Here is a 22,485-nt window from a genome sequence, read left to right on the forward strand (position 1 = left end):
TTCTTGTGAGGGTCCCCCTGAGCCCAGAAACTCAACTTGATCAAGTTCGAGTTCTTTAGGTTCAGTTTCCCACAATATCTGGAGGTCAGCCTCCTCTGAGACTTGATCCTCGACCTGGGGCAAGGGGGAAGGCGATGCCTTTACCCGACTGCTCTTCTTCTTGGGAGGTGTCTGATCCGTTGTTCCAGGATCCAGCACCGATTCAGTGGGGCATCTTCTGACCTGTGACCTAGTCACAGCAAGCACATGTGCTGGCAAGCCTAACATCTCCATGTGAGTCCTGTGCTCCACTTCTGACCATTGCGATGACTCCAAATCATTGCCCAACAAACAATCCACTGGGAGGTCTGAACTAACAACAACCTTTTTCTGGCCATTTACCCCTCCCCAGGAGAAAGCAACAATCGCCATACTATGACTGGTAGTGACGTTGCTGGCATTGGTCACCAGGAAATCTGTACCTGGCATGATCTGTCCAGGGTCCACAAAGTTAGGCGTCACCATGGTGACACTGACACAAGTGTCCCTATAGGCCTGAGCCATTCTTCCGTTTATCAAAGGCGTCTGTCGGTATTTGCCCAAGGTATTGGGACTGACATCAGGGGATATATCCACATCCCCTGTACAGACAAGGACAGCCTGAGTGAGTGTGCCAACTAGGTTGTCACACCCCTCAGAACCCAAGGTTAACCCAACTAGTCCCTTGGGAGGTGCACTACTACTGCTGGCTGTACTAGGGGGCACAGGTGCCTTAGGGGCTGCAGTAGCAGGAGTCTGCCCTCCTTTCTTGGTGCACTCACTAAACCAGTGAGTTTTACTTTTACAGTATTGGCACCACCTTTTCGATTGGCCTTCTTGATTCTTTTTTTTCTGGGAAGCCTGACCCCCCCCCCTCTTTGGGTTGTTGGGGACCTGTCGAAGACTTTTGGTCATTTTGTTCCCCTTTCGAATCTTTACCCTTCTGGTCTGCTTTCTTCTGACCACCCTGGTTCTGGCCCTGGTTTTGCTTAACCCTTGTTCTGACCCATCTGTCTGCCTTCTTTCCCAATTCTTGGGGAGAGGTCAGATCCGAGTCGACAAGGTGCTGATGCAACAACTGGTTCTGACAATTGTTTAAAATCTGTTCTCGCATTATCAAATTATACAATCCTGTGTAGTCAGTAACCTTACTGCCCAGCAACCAGCCCTCCAAAGCCTTAGTGGCACAATCGACGAAATCAGACCAGTCCTGAGACTGAGTTTTCTGGGTATCCCTGAACAGCAACCTGTACTGCTCAGTGGTTAGGCCGAACCCATCAATCAGTGTGTTCTTCAGGACCTGGTAATCGTTAGCGTCCTCAGCTCTAGTAGTGAGGAGCTTATCTCTACCTTTACCTTCAAAGGAGAGCCACAAGATAGCTGCCCACTGACTCTGGGGGACGCACTGTACAGTGCAGGCCCTCTCCAAAGCAGTAATCCATTTGTGGATATCGTCCCCTTGCTTAAAGGGGGGCACTATCTTACTCAGGTGCCTAGTGTCTAAACTCCTGTTTTCCCTTGGGGGAATGCTGCCACCAGTGGGGTTTTTCCCACTCAATTCTTGCTCTCTAGCAAAGGCGAGTCTTTTTTTGGCCAGGGCAAGTTCTTCCCTTTCGATCCTCAGATTGACTTCCCGCTCTTTAGCTTCGTACACTCTCCTCTGAGGGGATGTCATCCCTCTTCGAGAAGAGCCGCGAGAGCCATTGGTTCGAACAGATCTATTAGAGCCTCTCGACAGAGACCTAACTCGTCCATTCCCAATGTTAAGCTGGCCTGAGAGGGGCCCCAGGGGTCTCCTAGTACCACTCTCGTGCCTGCTTAAGTTGTCCCTAGTTAGCTGGCTAACCACTACTGGACCTTTGTCTGCCTCGTCCCCAGATGTCTCTGGGCCCTCGTCCTCCTCAGCACCTTCTGCGGAGAGATGGATAAGGTCAGGGTCACCTAGGGTTCCCTCGAGGGGGGGCATATTCCCTTCTGGATGAGAAGGGTCTGTGTTACCAGCCCTCCTAGCATCATAAGTCTCCAAGAGACCAATCAGAAACGGAATGGTAGGGTTTGAACCCTGTTTTAGCTTCCAAGACGTACAGATTTGTCGCATCTCTTGGAAGCTAAGTGCAGCATATCTGGAAGTGACCTGTGGAAGGTCGACTGACACAAGGCGAGACTCAGTGTTTCCTCCTTTGTCTGACATGCTGCTTCTAGTGTGGTGTAAGTGATGCACCTACCTACACTATATTTTTACCTACTGATCCCTTGCTAAGAGTTGTAGCCAAGGTGTGCTAAGCCTTGAGGAGCTACAACAGCTGGTTCAGTAGAACTCAGAGTATTCTAAGCTAAGTTATATGTACCTGGAGTGCTTATGCGATCTTTCACAAGATATTCTTAGGATACGCGTGGTAAAACAACAGCAAGCTCAAATCCCAACCGCTGCTCACCAATGTGAGAAGTTGGCCCGATATGCAGTGCTCACTATTCTAGTGATCACTATGCATCGGTCCAAACGACCTTTATGGTGATTGGTTGTAAGTCAACCTTAGACCAGCTATCCTAGTAGCGTGGATACGAGCAGTCTTCGGGCTAAACTCTAGAAGGCGTGTTAAGCCAGCTGTTATACCATCACATACCCCTTGAACACCAAGTGAAAGGACACCACACAAGTGTTATGAAAATAAACAGTGTATTTATTAGAATCACAACAGCCCTGTACTCTTTATGAGGACAGGGTACTAAGCACACAACAAAACTCTTAGGAAAATACTTCAAGTGCACAATCAATACAAGTGCCCGAGGGCACGGAAAGTTTAGTGGTCTAGGGCGGACCCGATAAGGCAAGTCGGAAGCGGTAGGGACTCGGGACCCTTAAATAAGGAGGCTATGCGGGCACCGGAATGCCGAAGTTACCTAGCCCAAGGGCTTCGGCTTCACAAATCTTTACAGACGTCGGGAGTCCTCGCTGACGAGCCAGGAGCCGGAAGGAAGGAGTTGCTGGCCGGCGACCAGTGGAAATAGTTCGTAGAGATCGAAGCCTGGATCAGAGATGGATGACACCTGAAAGCAGAGGGGACCAAGTTCGTAACTACTAGCCAGTAGTCAGAGGGTACCAGGAGGGCACCAGATGATCGTCACCTCGACTAGGTGAGTGGGCGACGCTGGGCTCTGCAGTCTCACGGACCAGGAGGCGGTGTCGGCGACCAGGATGGAGGTGCGAGTTGTCTAACGAAGGTTGATGCGGTCGGCGTCGCTGGGCCCAGGATTGGGGCAACAAGCCTTGGCAAATTTCAGGGCCACGTGGTGGGCCTAAAATGGCGTCGTGAGTGGACCAGGAGGGTCCGGGGTGCTCCTCTCTCAGAAGGGAGCAAAGGCCAGTCTGGAGCAACCAGACCAGCAGCGTTGGTTGTCGGGCGTCGTCAAAAAGGTCACAAGCCAGCGGCTAGTAACCAAACAACGTGCTGAACAGCGAAAAGCAGAAGGGCCCCACGCAGATCATGGAGATGCTGGGAGGCTGCGCTTCGATGCTGGAGCTGCTCAGGGTTGGGGCTTCTCGGACCCCAGAGCACTCACCAGAGGATCCCTCGGCGGTTGTGCTGTTTAAGAAATCGTGCAGGTTCTGAATATGGCCGGTCCCTCGAGGTCTCGTCGTACCCACAGATCTCAGCTGAGCTGACGATGTGGGTAGAGGTCAGAGGTGCCAGGGAAGCCGGTTCTCGTTGAGCTGGGCAGTCGGATTCCTGAGGAAGGACTAGCAGCAAACCGTAGAGTTCTTAGATGGTGCCTGCGGATGCAGGGTGACTACTCCTTAGCCACAAGGGAGAAATCTTGAGAAGAGTTGAGAGTTCCTTTCGTAGAAAGTATTCTTGATTCAAAGATGATCTAATTTGGAAGGGTCCCCGCTCTTGCCTTTATCCTAAAGAAAGGGGTGGGTACGCGACTAGGTCCTGCCCTAGGGGTGGGACCAGGAAGGGGGGTGGTTACACCCCTCTCCCATGCCGGACTTTCCCCAGGTCAGGGGCTGGGGTGCCCCTGGAACTGGTTCTAGCCGGCAGATGCGTAGTGAGCACTGGGGTGCCACTCCGCAGTCACCTTCCTGTAAAGCCCTGCCTACCCAGGATACACAAAACCCTGTCTGGGATGGTGCGAGCACCGCCACGGACAGGAAACCCTTTGTCCAAGCTCTCCTCGCTGGAAGGACTCCCAGCAGCAGGAGGTCAGACTCGTGTCTGTGGTGGCAGCATCCATTTTGTGGAGCTGAGGCTTCAGTTAACTTTAACCGGGGTTCACAGTTACGTACATGTCGTGTCCCTCTAGAAGGGCGGAATGCTATCCCCGTCGCCAGCATTGGTGAGGGGTCAGTATCCCGATTCGTATGACACCTTACTCAACATGCCTTGATAACGCGATACCGAAGTTAGCGATATGGTACGCGTTATCATGGAACAGCCATTGGGTCTTGGTTCCGCAAGCTGCAACCGGGCTCGGCTCGTGCCAGAGCCCAATTCACACGATTCCACGCACTCTGCCTTCAGGATTGTCAAGGCCTGCCATAGGAGTGACTGATAGGAATGCGGGTGTCCATTTTAGGGTTAGATATAGGTATACTATATCTAAAGCAAAGGGCGAGTACGCCACGTTGCCCCAGCTGACCGTGCAGCCAGTTGTGTCAGATTTAGATGGCCATCCAGGGGTATAATACATGCTTCAGCCCCTGGTAGTCCCTGGGTACACCGATGCCCTGAGTTACAGGGTCTGACAAGGTGGCCCAGTTCCAATTGGGTAAGGCACCTAAGGTACACATCAATTTAGCGAGAGAACAGCTAGGCTGTGGGTCTGATTGGCAGGCCCACAGCCAGAGAAAGTCGTAAACCAGTGAAACAAAAGCAAAAAATCTGGGTGATCATAGGATTGCAGACCCTACTCTCCTACACATGCTACTAGGATAGCTGGTCTATCAGGTTGACTTACAACCAATCATCAATAAGGGTTGTTTGGACTGATACATAGTGATCACCAACTTCTCACACCGGTCATCGCGACATCTACAGCACAATCAATGAGCTCCGATGCCGATGTTTGGCCCTCCTTAAGGAGTGATTGAACTTCCTCCTTCAGATCATCTGGCAGTTCAGCAAGATACGGGGCAATATCCTCCCATAATTGCCTATTGTAGCGGCCTAGTAGTGCAATGGAATTAGCCACTTTCACAGTCATGGCCGACGTGATGGAGAAGCGTTTGCCAATACTGTCGAGCTTCCTGCCCTCCTTTTCCGGTGGAGCTGACAATGGAGATGCCGGGTTCCTGGAGTTCTTTTGTGCCACCTGCGTAACCACAGAATCTGGTTTGGGATGCCCAGTAAGGCAGGCTGGTGCTGTTGTCGGTGCCTTATACTTCTTTTCCAGCCGTGGTACCATTGCGGAGACCGAGGTTGGTGTCTGCATCAGCTGTTTCCCCTGTTCCCATATGTGCTCAATGATAGGGATTGATCTGGTTGTTTTCTTAACCGGGTCTTTAAAATCATAGAGGAAGCAGTCTGTCTCATGGGATTCCATTGTCATATGGAATCTGGTGGCCGCTCTCCCTACTAAATTGTGAAATCAGCCAATGTCCACTGGCGGTGAGTCCGAAGTAGTGGGTTCAGGAGTGGCCGGAGATGGAGCGATGTAGTCCTCATCGTCCCTATGGTCGGACTGGTCGTCCTGAACCTCTCCTTCTTCTCGTTCTTTGACTTCTTCATCAGAAGACGGGATATTGTGCACCGGTTCTCTTTCCTGACGGATCACCAAGGGTGATGGTCTAGGTCGTCAGGATGGTGTTGGACCAGATGTAGCTGGATTTGCTTCCATCGATGGGGCAGTGGTTGGTTCAGGAAAGTGCATACCATAGGTGTGACCGTCGTCTGGGCATGCGAATGCTCAGTCTCTTCTGTAGAAACTACCTCATCGCCATCTTCATCTGTGCTTTGGCACTTCACTATGAGATCTGAAGGACTGGTAGCCGGTCCGTACTAGTCTTCGTCTGATTGCTCAGCCTGCAATAGACAAGACGGGGGTAACTTCTGCACCCTACTTGGGGACGTCAAGTCTGGGGTTATTGGTTGTTTCGTGTTCTTTTTCGTAGGCAGCTGACTTGCTGCTGACAATGGAGTAATCAAGTCCGATTTTTTCCATAGCGTCGACGGTGTCGTAGTCGACGGTGTCGTCGTCGACTGAGTTTCGATCGTCGTCGATGACGTTCTCGCAGACGGTACCTTTGTCGACGGTTCCGTCGTTGATGGTGCGCTCGTCGACAATGTCTTCGTCGTCGTCGATGGTGTTCGCGTTGACGCTACCTTCGTCGACGGTTCCGTCGTTGTTCTCGTCGACTGTATCATCGCCGACGGTATCTTCGTCGACGGCACAGTCGTTGATGGTGTGCTCGTCGACGATGTCTTCGTCGTCGACGATGTCTTCACCGTCGTCGGAGACTTCGACGAAGGTACGCCTGTCGACGAGGGCGTCTTCGTCGACTGCGTCGCTGGTTTCGGCTTCGTCGTCGACAGGATCTTCGTCGAGGGCCTTGTAATGAGGATAATCGACGGCACAGGCTTACCCGCCGTCGACGATGGAGTTGTCGTCGTCGTCGATGAGAATGCTGATGACGACACCGTCGTCGTCGATGTAGAAACATAGACCGTAGACACAGTCTTCTTCAGCGCTGAGGTAGTCGCCGACGAAATCATCGTCGGCGACGGCGCAGGCTTCCTGAAGGCAGGAACCTCCTTGTCAGACGTTATAGATCTTGCCTCAGAAGACTTTTTAATAGTCTTGTTAGGAGGAACGTCTGTAGGGCTAGGGGAAGCAACCCTTGGCCTCTTCAAGGATAATTTAGAAGAAACTGAAGCCATCTCACCGTCCTCAGAAGATTCCAGGTCCTCTCTGGTTTTCAGCCTGTTCAACCAGAGAAGCAGCCGGCCTTCTCTGTCCTTTAGTGTTTTTGTAGAGAATGTTCTACAAATTCTACACTCTTTAGGAGAATGGTCCGGATAAAGACAGTATAAGCAGGTTTCATGCTTATCGTCGACGTGGAGCCTATTCTTACCACAAGAAGAGCAAGCTCTGAAGAGACCCTTCTTCTGTTGTTCAGCCATGGTGTATAAATGAAGGAAATATCCAATTTCTGAGAAAAAAGAGATAAAACTAGGAAACCTGAGGAGAACTCAGGTGGAGACTCCCTAGCACAACGTGCAGTAGAAAATCTGAGAGACTGAGGTTCCTGACAGGAAGGTTCTAGAGAGAGGTGGTAGCTGATTGGCTACCTTCTAGAGTTTGGCCCTTTTTACAAAAGGACATGAATAGGCTACTAAGGCAAGGCCCTTAGGCCTACTTTTCTCTATGTATGTCTAAAGGGCATTACTTTTCTATGTACCGGATGTAGGAGAGTAGGGTCTGCAATCCTATGATCCCAGATTTTTGCTTTTTTGTTTCACTGGTTTACGACTTCCCTGGCTGTGGGCCTGCTAATCAGACCCACAGCCTAGCTATTCTCTCTCTAAATTGACACGAGTACCTTAGGTGCATTTACCAATTGGTACTGGGCCACCTTATCAGTCCCTGTACCCAGGGCATAGGTGTACCCAGGGCCTACCAGGGGCTGCAGCATGTATTATGCCACCCCTGGCTGGCCATCTAAATCTGACACAACTGGCTGCACGACAGCTGGGGCAAGGTGGTGTAATCACCCTTTGCTTTAGATATAGTATACCTATATCTAACCCTAAAATGGACACATGTATTCCTATCAGTCACTCCTATGGCAGGCCTTAACAATCTTGAAGGCAGAGTGCTTGGAATTATGTGAGATGGTGCTCTGGCATGAGCTGAGCCCGTTTGCAGCTTGCGGAACCAAGTCCTAATAGCTGTTCCATGATAAAGCGTACCATATACTCTTAAGGGCATTATAATCCTCGTGGTTATTTGCCAACTCTGGTATCGCTTTATCAAAACATGTCGAGTAAGGTGTCATACGAATTGGAATACTAACCCCTCGCCAAATCTGGCGACGGGGTTAGCATTCCACCCTTCTAGAGGGACACGACATGTAAGTAAGTAAGTAAAATCTTTATTCGGTTTCAGTTTTACATGAAAAAACCATAAAAGCATTTATACATTTCATTTACATGCATTTTAACAGGACTAATACGTATGCAATTAATTTAAAATTTGTGTCACTGTTACTTAATCAAGATGATAAAAGATTGTTATTTTGAAAATACATTTTAGAAAGGTGCTTACAACTTTACATATATATTCAGAACTTAAAAATTGCAGCCACAACATGGCAGGGCGACACTTTGTGAGGCCTAAAGTTCTCAACAGGGGGGTTAGCAAAAGCCTGCGGTGTGCGGAGTAATATTTGCAGAACAGTACGGTGTGAATTGTTGACTGTTCGGATAATTCATCAGATGGACAAGCCATTAAACTTTCTTCCCAACTATTTCTGTTAGGAAAGGCTACAACCCTGTGAAAGATGTTCAGCCTGAATCTTACTAGTAAAAAACGCTCAAAATGCGAATCAACGTAAGTTAAATATGGTTCCATTTCCAGGGTAGTCATGACCGCAAGAGAGTGTTGTACAGATGGTTTCTTAATCTCAACAGTAATACGTAATTCTTCAAAATGGCTCAGCGCCTTTGCCTTTAGGTCTTTCTTTGGAATTTCAGCGATTGTTTCAGGATTGTGGTAGTACTCAGCCATCCCTAAGTCAGTGAGAAGGTTTTTTACGTACGTTAACCAATCTATTTTTTCAGCACGATCTAGAGTCATGCAGTCCGCAACAATCTCTTTAGTAAGAATGCTTTTTGTTGACACCCATATTCGGCGCCAGAGAAGTACAGGTTCAATTTTAGCCAGGTCCTTGATATGTGGCAATCCCAATTCTGCAAGACAGGCAAAGGTAGATACTCTTTTAGGGGCTGCCAGTAAGAATCTCATGAAGGTATTCTCCGCTACCTGGAGGGCTTTTGTGTTTTTATGACCCCACAGGCCCGCCCCATAAAGTGCGATGGAGTGGCACTTGGCTTTATAGATCTGAAGTAGTTCAACCGGAGGCTTTTTCCCTAATTTCTGGGTAAATTTCATGAGAGCAGCAACAGAACGCAAAAGTTGATGTTTACGCGCTTCTATGGCCGCTCTCCAGTTGAGCTTCTCATCTATCATAATCCCTAAATAGGGGTATTGGGGGTGGATTCTAATTTTTCATTATCAAGGAAGATGCTTTTTCCATGTTTCTTAACTTGGCCTGCTACCATAACGTATGTCTTCTTTATATTTATGTGAAGGTCTAGATCACTCATGAATTTAGCGTAGCTGTTCAGAGATCTTTGTAACTCTCGTGGGGTGCGTGCTAAGATCACTGCGTCATCCGCGTACAAGAGCGCGGGCACCAGGCGATCTTTCACACGGGGCAAGTCCAAGCCCCCCCTCAACATCTCTACCTCAAGACCGTTAGTGTAGAGGGAGAAAAGGAAGGGGGCATACGAATTGGAATACTAATCCCTCGCCAAATCTGGCGACGGGGTTAGCATTCCACCTTTCTAGAGGGACACGACATGTAAGTAACTGTGAACCCCGGTTAAAAATAACTCGAGCCTCAGCATCACAAAATGGATGCTGCCACCACAGACACAAGTCTGACCTCCTGCTGCTGGGAGTCTTTCCAGCGAGGAGAGCTTGGACAAAGGGTTTCCTGTCGGGGGCGGTGCTAGCACCATCCCAGACAGGGTTTTGTGTATCCCAGGTAGGCAGGGCTGAGAGGAAGGTGACTGCAAGTGGCACCCGGGTGCTCACTGTGCATATGCCGGCTTGAACCAGTTCCAGGGGAACACCAGCCCCTGAGCTGGGGAAAGTCCGGACAAGGGAGAGGGGTGTAACCACCCCCCTCCTGGTCCCACCCATGGGCAGGACCTAGTCGCGTGCCAGCCCCTTTCTTTAGTATAAAGGCAGGAGCGGGCCCCCTTCCCAAATTAGATAATTCTGAATCTTGACTACTTTCCACGAAAGAACTCTTGAACATTTCTGAAGACTCTCCCTTGTGGCTAAGGAGTAGCCACCCTGCACCAGCGGGCACCATCTAAGCGCATGCGGTTTGCTGCAAGTCCATCCTCCGGATCAAGACTGCCCAGCTCGACGAGACCCGGATTCCCTGGCACCTCTGACCTCTACCTACATCATCAGCCCAGCTGAGATTCGTGGGTGTGACGAGACCTGAAGGGACCGGCCATCTTCAAAACTGCACGACGCTTATCCAGCACGACCGCCGAGGGATCCTCGAGTGAGTGCTTTGGGGTTTGAGAAACCATAACCCTGAGCAGCTCCAGCACTAAAGTCCAGCCCCCCAGCATCCACGAGATCTGCGTGGGGCCCTTCTGCTCTTTGCTGCTCACCGCGTTGTCCGGCCACTTGCCTGCTGGCTTGTAGCCCTCCTGACGACAAACCACGACACTTCCATCGCTGGTCTGGTTGCTCAAGACTGGCTCTTGCTCCCCTCCAAAAGAGGAGCCCCCCCCGGACCCTCCTGGTCCACTCCAGACGCCATCTTGACTTCACCGCGTGGGCTTGCCTTTGCCAAGGCTTGTTGCTCCAATCCTGGTTTCAGCAGCGCCGACAGCAGACACCTTCATGGGACAGCTCGCACCTCCATCCTGGTCGCCGAAAACGCCTCCTGGTCCGAGAGACTGCAGAGTCCAGCGTCGCCCACTCACCTGGTCGAGGTGACTTCATCTGGTGCCATCCTGGTGCCCACCTAATCACTGGCTAGTGATTAAGAACTGAGTCCCCTCTGCTTTCAGGTCGTCTCCATCATCGATCCAGGCTTGGATCACATCGAACTTCATCACTGGTCGCCTGTCAGCAACTTCTTCTTTCAGGCTCCATAGACTGTAACGAGGATTCCCGACGTCTTTTGAACCCTATGCAGCCGCAGCCCCTGGGCTAGGTAACCTGAGCATTTCGGTGCTCCAACGTAGGTTCACTATCTAAGTGTCCAGATCCTTTTTCGTTTTCAGCCTATCTAGTCGGATTTGTCCGATAACTAACTTTACGAAATACTAGTATCCATAGACTTTGTCCTGCATCCCGCGTGAGAGTGCACACTTTGCACCCGATCTCCCTAGGCCTCCTGCTCCTAACCTGAAGGTTCAGTAGTGTAGTCCTAGCGATCCTGAAGCCTCTGGATCTAGTTACTTACCTGCTAGTATTTCGCATTCCACTTTTGTAGTATATGGTTTTTCGTGCCCCTCGGGCATTTGTGTAAATTGTGCAACTTAAAGTATTTTCTTAAGAGTTTTGTTGTGTGCTTAGCTCCCTGACTCATAAAGAGATCAGGGTAGACTTGTTATAAATAAATATCCTTTTATTTTCATAACAACTTGTGTGGTGTCCTTTCACTTGGTGTTCAAGGGGTATATGTGATGGTATAACAGCTGGCTTAACACGCCCTCTAGAGGTTAGCCACTGCTCTTGTCCATGCTACTAGGATAGCTGGTCTATAAGGTTGACTTACAACCAATCATCAATAAGGGTCGTTTGGAATGATACATAGTGATCACTAGAATAGTGAGCACTGCATATCAGGCCAACTTCTCACACCGGAGACTCCCGTCTCGACGACGGGGAATGATTCAGGCATGTGAATCTATGAAAGACACCCATAATACTGGATATTATGCAATTGATGTGAATTCAGAGAAAATGATGTGAAGGAGAACCACAATTTCGTCAGGAACAGAAAGAACCAACCACATAATTTTGGTCTTCTTTGCAGAAATCTTAAGATTGAGGAGAATTCTTATTTTTAGTGCAGGCAGCAGAGGAACAATTACAAAATGGCTACTTGCCTTTCGACTACTGATAGTGAGCCTGCGTCACAACTATCACTAGCACAGCAGCCGTACAGAAGTCACCATGTGAAAGTTTCATTGCTCTTCTCTCACTAGTGCAGGTCAGGAATGTGACACCAGCCAACCAACCGCTGATCAGCACATTCAAACTGTATGTGCTTTCAGCAAGCGAAAATCTTTATTTTGGGCTACTCTCTATGGATTTTAATTCATGGTTTTCTTTTCAAGATCGAATGTGAAAAGGACAGTGTTTTGCGCGGATTCACTATTGTTTTGTTTCTCTATCCAGGAAAAAGATTCCTGAATTAAGGACACTAAGGCCATCATTAACAGTGGCCAAGAACTACTGGGGTTCTAGTTACGCCTCACCCTCTCTCCTGAGGGTCCACTAAGACATGAGGAACCCCCTGGGCTTACCGATAATTCAAGCTCAGATTTCTGTGTTAATTCCACATTAATGCACATTCATATGGTGAAAACAGCCGAAACCTCCGGGTGCAATGTTAACAACTCTGCAGTGTTTCTACAGATATAATTCCAGTGAGGCCTGTAGCTAATGTTATGCCCCCATCAGAATTAAGTGACCACTCGTAATGAGGAACTAAAACGGTCTCTATCAAGGACTGAAATTCCAGAGGACTGTAAAATTGACAGATGTGCTTTAAATGTTTTAATCCAATTCCAAACTGAATTTTTCCCTCTACTTCAGGGTTCTTCAATCTGTGGGGCCAGCCCCCCTGGGGGGAGGGGGGCGCGGCACCATCCCAGGGGGGGGGGGGGGGGGGGGGGGGCGCGCGCTCCACTCCGATCTTCCCTTTGTCCGGATGATTCTCCCAGGAGGGGGGTGGTTCATGGAGTTGATGGCTTCGGCTGCGGTGCGAGGCGGGTGGTCTCCTCTGCTAAAAACGAAAGCAAACAAACAGACACGCTTTCAGTTTCAGCAGAGAAGACCCCTTGCCTCCCACTGCAGCTGAAGCCGTCGACTCCGTGAATTGGCCCCCTCTTGGGAGAGTTAGCTCTTCCCAGAAGGGAGAGGTTTCCGGAGAGGTTTTGAGGCACTTGAAGTCTGCATTAAAAAATATATTTTCGAATACGTGGGCAGGCGATTCTGCTTCCTTTCTGCATAAGAGTATGATTGGTGTCTTAAATGTATTCTAACACACTGTAGCCATTATAGGCCTTATGACAGATATTTTGCACTTCAATAAATACAGGGCAAATCATTGTGGTGGTATGAATACAGGATAAATCTGATAATTTGCCACCTTTGTTTTACGTAATGGACAAAAACGTATGTGCTCCAAACTAAGGGGCTTATGTACAAGGCCCTTGCGCCACTTTTGCGTCATTTAACATGGGAAAAGTGACGCAAAAGTGGTGCAAGGGGCTTGTAAATCTGCCCCTAAACCTTTATCCTCCAGCACAAAACGGAGCAAACTGGTATGACGCAATTTTTGCTTCATTGACATAACACAAAACACAGAAAACAAACGTTCTCCACTGTTCAAATACAAATGATGCGGTTAAATATGAGGAGAAATCAGTTGGTTTTATTAAAGTAGCACAAAATTAACAAAATCAGTTTGCCTCATGTTTTAAAATAAGAATGTTATTCAGGTTTCAGGACTTATTTTTAAATTGTTTCTCACCCATCTAAAAAAAAATTCTTGGCAGGAATGTCTCACGCTTTTATGGGACCTGGGCATAACATTTAGTGGGGCCTCCTGACTATTGGGCACAGCAAGCTTAACAAGGAATCTTAACTATTTTCCAATACTATTTCTACCTGCAACCTTCACGTAGGTGCACCGTTCCTTTTCTAAGCTAATTTTCTCTCACAATGAACACTCATCTCTTCCCTACACCTCTCTCGCAGTCTGTGAGAAGTTGGCCTGATATATGATGCTCACTAGTTCTAGTGATCACCTTGTATCAGTCCAAACAACCCTTATGGTGATTGGTTGTAAGTCAACCTTATAGACCAGCTATCCTAATGGTAGCATGGACAAAGCAGTCTTAGGCTAAACTCTTTTGTCATGTGAAGCCAGCTGTTTTACCACATATAACCCCTTGAATACCAAATGAAAGGACACCACACAGGTAGTTATGAAAATAAACAAGATATTTATTAACTAACAAACACCTCTGAACTCTTTATGAGATCAGAGGGCTAAGCACATGACAAGACTCTTAAGAAAAATCCATTTAAGTTGCACAATCACAATGTTGCCCTAGGGGCACTACAAACCATATACTAAGTAAGTGGAATGTGAAAGTCGATAGAGGGAATGGAGCTGTCCAGAGGCTGTAGGATCGCTGGGACCACACTACCCTAACCTTAGGTAAGTAATAGGAGGCCCACGGAACGCGTGTACAGAGTATGAACTCACACGCGAGATGCGTAACAACGTCTATGGACAGTACAGTTCAAGTAAAAGGTGAGTACGGACAATCCTGACTAGTTAGGACTAAAACGACTGTGGAACTGGACACTAGGAGAGTCAATCTACCCTTGTGCACTGAAATGCTCTTGTTACCTCAACCACAGGCTGCGGGTGCAGAGGTGCGAAGTTGTGTCGGGTTCCGGCGTTGAAGTCTATGGAGCCTGGAAGAAAAGATGCTGCAGGCGACCAGGAGGAAGATGTCCGGTGTGATCCAAGGGTGGATCAGTGAAGAGGAGAACCTGAAAGCAGAGGGGACAATGTTCAAAGTCACTAGCCAGTGACTGGAGTGGAACCAGGAGTGGAACCAGATGTCGTCGTCACGATCAGGTGAAGAGTGGATGCCTGTCTCTGCAGCCACGTGGACCAGGTGGTGTCTTCGACAACCAGGATGGAGGCACGAGCTGTCCCACGCAGGCTCTCGCTGTCGGCGGTGTCGGATCCGGATTTGGAGTCAACAGGCCTTGGCAAAGGCAACCCACGCGGTGAGTGGAAATGGCGTCTGGAGTGGACCAGGAGGGTCCGGGGTGCTTCTCCTTTGCAGGGAAGCAGGGGCCAGTCTGGAGCAACCAGACCAGCAGATTGAATTTCAAGGTTCGTCGTCTAGGAGGTCACTAGCCAGCCGGCAAGTGACCAGACAACGCGTGGAGCAGCAAACAGGCAGAAGGGCCCCACGCAGATCTCGTGGATGCTGGAGGGCTAGTCTTCGGTGCAGGAGCTGCTCGGGGTTGGGGCTTCTCAGTCCCCAAAGCACTTAGTCGAGGTTACCTCAGAAGTCGTGCTGGAGCAAAGTGCTGCTTCTTCCAAGATGGCCGGTCCCACGTGTCTCGTCGCACCCACGGATCTCAGCTGTGCTGCAGATGTAGGTAGAGGTTGGAGAGGTCTGGGAATCCGGGTCTCGTCGGGCTCTGAAGTCTGGATCCTCGAGGGAAGACGACATAGGGAAGCCGCTGGACGCTGATGGTGCCTGCTTGTGCAGGGTGGACACTCCTTGCCCACAAGGGAGATTTCTTCAGTCTTCTTGGCAGAAAGTCGAAGTCCAGAGTTTCTTCTTGTAGAGTTTCAGTTCAGGATTAATCTAACTCGGAATGGGACCAGCTCCTACCTTTATCCTGCTAAAGGGGGCTGTCCTACGTCTAGGTCCCTCCTATGGGTGGGACCAGGAAGGGGGGTGGTTACACCCCCTATCCTTTGTCCGGTCTTGCGCCAGAGCTGGGGCTGGAGAGCCCCAGGAACTGGTTTAGACCGGTGTATGCACAGGGACACCTTGTGTGCCCCAGGCATGTCTCATTCCTTTAAGCCATGTCCTACCCAATACACAAAATCCTGTCTGGGGTTGTGCTAGCACCTCCCAAGGCAGGAAACCCTTTGTCCAAGCCTCCCTCGCTGGAAGCGCTCCCAGCAGCAGGAGGTCAGACTTGCGTCTGTGGTGGCAGCATCCATTTTGTGATGCTGAGGCTCGGGTTCACTTTAACCGGGGTTCACAGTTAGGTACATGCTGTGTCCCTCTAGAAGGTTGGAATGCTATCCCCGTCGCCAGAATTGGCGAGGGGGTAGTATTTCCAATTCGTATGACACCTTACTCGACATGTTTTGATAATGCTATGCCAAAGTTAGCAATAACCGCGAGGATTATAATGCACTTAAGAGTATATGGTATAGCGTTATCATGGAAACAGCTAAAGGACTTGGTTCCGAAAGCTGTAGACAGGCTCAGCTCATGCCAGAGCACTATCTCACATAATTCCAAGCACTCTGCCTCTAGGATTTTTAAGGCCTGCCATAGGAGTGATTTATAGGAGTATGTGTCCATTTTAGGTTTAGATATAGGTATACTATATCTAAAGCAAAGGGTGATTACACCACCTTGCCCCAGCTGATTGATCAGCCAGTTGTGTCAGATTTGGAGGGCCAGCCAGGGGTGGCATAATACATGCTGCAGCCCCTGGTAGGCCTTGGGTTCACTTATGCCCTGGGTACCTATGGTACACTGTACAAGGACTTACAAGAGTGACCCAATACCAATTGGTAAATGCACCTAAGGTACATGGATGTCAATTTAGAGAGAGAGAACAGCTAGGCTGTGGGTCTGATTAGCAGGCCCACAGCCAGGGAAAGTCGTAAACCAGTGAAGCAAAAAGCAAAAATGTGGGTGACCATAGGATTGCAGACCCTACTCTCCTACACAGTCCATTTATTTTCCTCACATTTGCACAACACCCTTTCACTGCACTCCGCATTGTTGTCAAGTGTGACACCTTCTATCGGTCTTGGCTTAGCTTATATCTCTGTGCATTATAATAATTGTATTGTACTTTGCTTATTAGAAATATAGGTTTAAAAATCTCAGCATTCAATATGTTGTTGGCTAAATAGCCAGGGCTTTAATGATGGTGTCATAAATGAAATATGACCACGTACACTTCCCTCTTATCTCTTCCATACATCACACACTCACTATGTCTGCCACCTATTTTCCAGTATTGGTATCTTTCATAGATTCACATGCCTGAATCATTCCCCGTTGTCGAGGCGGGAGTCCCACGGTAAATAAAAAAGCAGTGCCAAAAGCACTCTGTAGTAGTAGGCCCTAGAAAAGGCCTGAGGCCTATATTATAGTAGCCTATCTACATCATTATGCTAAAAAGACCAAAGTCTTTGCTCCAACCAATCAGCTTACAGCACCCTCTAGAACCTTCCCTGCAGAGCCAGCTCTCCTCAGATTTTCGTAGCACAAGTGGGAACAAGTATCCCCAACTTAGAGAACTGACTCTCCGGGGAGGAGGGTGGGTGCATGTGAATCTATGAAAGATACCAATACTGGATAACTGAAGTTACAGGTAAGTAACTTGTTTTCTTATCCAGTATTGGGGTATCTTTCATAGATTCACATGCCTGAATCAGAATAGCAAGCAGTAAGCCTGGCAAAGTCGGTTGCGGATGGTGGGAGACTTATTGTAGTGCACCCCCATGAATGTATCGTCAACAACCAACAAACGCCTAGAGATTGATCTATTAATAAATCATGTTCAAATTCAACATTGAAATTGTGCATTTTCCTTCTGGAAAGAAATCTTAAGCATCATACAAAAATACAAAACATGTTAGCATATGTCTGCATATTTAAAGCAATCTATTGAATTGCATGCACTTTATATGAAATAAGCCAACATTAGTACCTGAACATACTCCTTATGGAAACAGGTGACGTAAAACAGCTTGGCCCACTGCCGCATCATCCTGATTTGCTGATTGCAGGCAGTAGTGTCTTGTAAACATGTGGACATTCTTCCATGTCGCAGCACGGCAAATGTTCTCAAGCGTCACTCCTGCAAACAAAGCCGCAGACGCTGCCACTGCTCTTGTGGAATGAGATCGAACAGACATTGTCAATGGTCGATTAGCCTTGACGTGGCAGAATTGAATAGCGGATGCTATCCATCTTGAAATTGTAGCTTTGGTAACCGCTTTCCCCAATGTAGTCTGGCCATAAGCTACAAACAGTTGATCTGACTTTCTCAAAGTCTTGGTTCTCTGAAGATAGAATTTTAAGCATCGTTTGATGTCCAAAGAATGCAATGTTCTTTCAGCCGGGGTTGACGGGTTTGGAAAGAAAACTTTCAGCTTGACAGGCTCATTTAGATGAAACTGGGAAGGCACTTTCGGTATGAACGTTGGATTCGTTCGCAAAGTGACATAGTCCTGGGAGAAATGCAAAAAGGGCTCCTTTATGGTGAAAGCTTGAATTTCTCCCACTCTTCTTGCGGAAGTTAGCACCAGTAATAAAGCAATCTTCCATGTCAAGAACTTTAGGTCAGCTCTATGGATAGGCTCGAACGGATGCTTCATCAGCTGTGATAGAACCGTGTTGAGCTCCCATTCCGGTGGTGAGGGCTTCACTGGGGGATAAGCCCGGAACAGACCCCTAATAAATTGTTTGATTAGCGATGAAGAGCAGAGTGATTGAGTGTTAGCCATCTTTCTGTACCTGGATAAGGCCGCTAAGTGGACCTTTATTGACGAAAAAGAAAGACCAGATTGTGCTAAATGCAATAAATAGGGTAATATCTTCTCTGCTGGCGTCTCTATTGGGTGTAAAGCACCAGAGATGCACCATGCGCAAAAACGCTTCCACTTGAGACGATAAGTTTTTAATGTACTCTGGGTTCTTGCCTTCTCTAAAATGTCTCGGCAGTCCTGAGGAATTTGGAGATGTTCGAATTCTAGGAAGTTAGGAGCCATGCGTGCAATTTCAGCGATTGAGGATCTGGGTGAAGTACCTGACCCTCGTTGCGTGACAGTAGCTTTGGAGTTACCCGCAGTTTGATCGGTCGTTCCTGAGAAAGTAGCATGAGTTCCTGAAACCAATACTGGCGAGGCCACTTGGGAGCAATGAGGAGAAGGCGACAACTCTCCATTTTCATTTTGCGCACCACTCGTGGAATCAGAGGGATCGGAGGAAAAGCGTATGCATAGGTCCCTGACCATTGCATCGAAAGGGCATTCCCCCTTGACCCCTGTTGAGGGTATCTGCTGGCGTAGTACCGGCATTTCTTGTTCTGTTGGGTTGCAAATAAGTCCAACTTCGGCTTGCCCCATCTCTGAAACACACAGATTAACTGGTCGTTGTCCAGTTCCCACTCGTGGCAATCTGACAAGGTTCTGCTCAGTTTGTCTGCCAAGGTGTTGTAGAGGCCTCTGACGTGTTCCACCTTCAGAGTTATGTTGTGAACTGTTAACCATTTCCATAACTCTTGGGCTTGTTTGGATAACATTGCTGATCTCGTTCCTCCCTGCTTGTTGATATAAAACATGCTTGTGGTGTTGTCCGTTCTGACCAGGACCGAGGATCCTACTATCCTGGGGAGGAACGCTTGAAGAGACAGGCAAATGGCTTTCAACTCTAGACTGTTGATGTGGCATTTTTTATGTTGTTGAGACCATTTTCCTTGCACTTGCAGGTCCTGGAGATGACCACCCCAGCCCTCCATGGACGCATCCGTCGTCAGAATAAAATCCGGAGGAGTCTGCAAGAATGAGAGCCCCTGTTCCAGATTGCTGATCTGAGACCACCATTGGAGTGCATGCACCATCCTGTTGGTGATTGTGATGGTGTCCTCGAATGAACCTGTCGCTTGATGCCATTGACAGTTTAGCTCCTCTTGCAGTGGCCGCATCTTTAGACGCGCCAATGGAATGAGGTTGATGGCTGAAGAACACATCCCCAGAAGTGATGCAAATAGGCGAACTGAAAGTGACCTTTTTCTTGACAGTTTTTTGGCCAACGCCTGCAGTCGGAGCTGCCTCTCTCGAGACAAGAATGCCTTGCATTCCACTGTGTCCAAGCAAGCTCCTAGGAACAACAGGTTTCGTTTGGATCCATTTGAGATTTGGTTTTGTTGATTGTGAGGCCTAGCGATGTGAAGAGATTGCGGCATACTGTAATGTCGGAGCTTACTTTGGCCTCTGATGGACCTTTGACTAGCCAGTCGTCCAAATACGGGAAGACCTGCACTTTTGTTGCTCGAAGAGCTGCTGCCACAGGAGCCAGGCACTTCGTGAAAATCCTTGGGGCCGACTTGAGGCCAAATGGGAGAACTTTGAACTGATAATGGGCGCCGGCAACCGTGAAACGGAGGTACTTTCGATGTTTTGGGTGGATTGGAATGTGGAAGTATGCATCTTCCATGTCCAAGGAAGCCATGTAATCTCCCTCGTTGAGGCAACTGAGAATGTCCGAGAGGGTGACCATTCGAAATCCTTGCTTCTTGAGATACCTGTTCAGATTGCGCAGGTCTAGGATCGGTCGCCATTCCCCTGTTTTCTTTTTTACGAGGAAAAAACGGGAATAGAAACCTGCCCCTCTCTGATGATTTGGAACCTTCTCTATTGCATTCTTGAGAAGCATAGCTTGCACTTCCTTGAACAATAAGTGAAGACGAGGGGGAGGGGGACCCCTGGGCGGAGTTGTTGGAGGTTTGGTGATGAACTCTAGGGTGTGACCATGCTGGACCAAGTCTAACACCCACCGATCCGTTGTTATATTCTGCCATTGCTGTTGGAAGGCAGATATCTTCGCGCCCACGGGAAGGTAAGGGATTGGAGGTGGCGCCCAATTGTTCTCACTGTTTCTTGTGACTGTCTCGTCCTTGGTTGTTTGTGCGCCTTCTTCCTCCTTGGCGAGAGAAACCAGCCGATCCAGATTGTCTATAAGAGGACTGATAGTTCTGGCGGTATTGTTGTTGATATTGCCTGCCTTGCTGGTAATAACTTCCTATGGACGAATAACCTCGTCCTCTTGCTCCTCTGAACGATCCTCTTTTATATTGCAATGACCCTAGCGACTTTGCAGTATCTGTGTCAGTTTTAATCGTTTGGAGAGCCTCATCGACATGCTTCCCAAAGAGGGACTCTCCGTCATATGCCATGTCCAGTATTTTCAATTGAACTTCTGGACGAAATGTAGTGGCTTTTAACCACCCTTGACGTCTCAGGACAGCTGCCCCAGCCAACTGTCTGAAATTCGTATTTGCCATATCTAGAGCGCAGTCGATGGATTCTTCCGCTGCCCGCTCTCCTTCCATTAGAATTTTCCTGGCTTCTTGCCTTTTGTCCTCTGGCAACAGCTCTATGAAGCCCGCCATTTCTGACCACATTTGGCGATCGTAGCGCCCAATAATCGCCATTGAATTTGCTATCCTGATGGATGCTGCAGCCATAGTGGAAAACTTCTTCCCAATAAGGTCTAAGCGTCGCCCCTCTTTATCCGGTGGAGTAGAAATAGGGGTAGCTGGGTTCTTTGACCTTTGTTGCGCCGCCTGAGAGATTACCGAATCCGGGCGTGGATGACCAATAAGGCACGCCGGACTAGAGAACGGAGCACGATATTTCTTTTCTATTCTTGGCAACACAGCAGGCACAGATGCAGGGTTTTTCATTATTTTTATGCCTTCCTTCCAAATATACTCAATAATGGGAATGGCTCTAGATATCTTTCTTGTTTCCTCTTTAAAGTCATGGAGAAAACACTCCGTTTGCTCCACTGTAACCGGGAGCTTAAACCTGGTTGATGCTCTCTGCATCAGGTTGTGAAAACCACCTACATCTTAAGGCGGTGAATCTGAAGGTTGTGGAGTTGGAGGGGATGGCATGGGTATAACGTATTCATTCCATGGGTCTGATGAAGGTACGTTAGGCAAGTCTCCATCTTCTACCTCCTCTTCCGATGATGTATCCGGAGTTTGCGGAGGCAAGACCGGTTGCGGAGTTTCCACGACTGGAGAAACCGGTGGATGTTGCTGAGGAGGAACTGCAGTATCAAATTGAGGCACTTGTGGTGGAAAACGCTGCTTGTAATCCGCCAGCATAGCCTGTAAGTCTTGTATCAAATTAGGCGGCAACTGAGTAACTTCCGGGACCCTAGGCCGTCTCTGATGTTCCAATGTATGAGGCACTATGATATCCTCCTGGTAGTAGTGTTCAGCGTAGGATTCATCTTCATCATCATCTTGGCACTTGATGACGAGCTCGGATGGGTGACGTGCCACACCAAAAGCACCCTCATCATCATCGTCTTCAAAGTAATCTTCTTCATCATAGGATTCTAGAAGATGAGAGGGCATAAGTGGTGATATATATGAACCTTGTTGTCTCTTGTAAGACACGAGTTGAACGTTTTTTGTCGCTATTGGCGTACAAAAGGCCTGATTCCCAGCGATAGGCCTTAGTAAAGCTGATCCCATCGGTTTTGATGGCCCCGGTGACAAAGGTGCATCCACCTGCTGAAAAGATGCCGTCGTCGACGGGTTTATCGTCGACGAGATCGACGACAAGGGCATCGTCGACGATAGACTTGCCGTCGACGGGACCGTCGTCGATGGGCTCGACGTCGACGGGACAGTCGTCGATGGACTCGACGTCGATGGAGCCACCGTCGACGGGATGGTCGTCGACGGGATAACTGAAGACGGGCTCGTTGTCGACGGGATAGACGTCGATGCTTTCTTCGTCGACGAGACAGTCGTCGACGGCAGCGTCGATGACTTCGTCGACGGGCTCTTCTTGGATGACAAATTTTTCGATGATGATGGCGTCTTCGTCGACGAGTCGTCCACAAGAGTTCTTTTTGCCACAATACAAATCTTTGTAGACACAAT

General features: G+C 48.7%; 1 protein-coding gene and 1 pseudogene across 1 annotated transcript in view; both read right to left on the bottom strand.

Annotated features, from left to right (window-relative positions):
- RGS22 (regulator of G protein signaling 22) overlaps positions 1-22,485 on the bottom strand; it is a 1,820,811-nt gene that overhangs the window by 188,604 nt on the left and 1,609,722 nt on the right. The gene's annotated exons all lie outside the window — the stretch shown is intronic.
- LOC147724502 (uncharacterized) lies at positions 20,452-21,951 on the bottom strand (annotated as a pseudogene).

Source organism: Lissotriton vulgaris, chromosome 4_1 (genome assembly GCF_964263255.1).
Source record: "Lissotriton vulgaris chromosome 4_1, aLisVul1.2, whole genome shotgun sequence".
NCBI lineage: Eukaryota > Metazoa > Chordata > Amphibia > Caudata > Salamandridae > Lissotriton > Lissotriton vulgaris.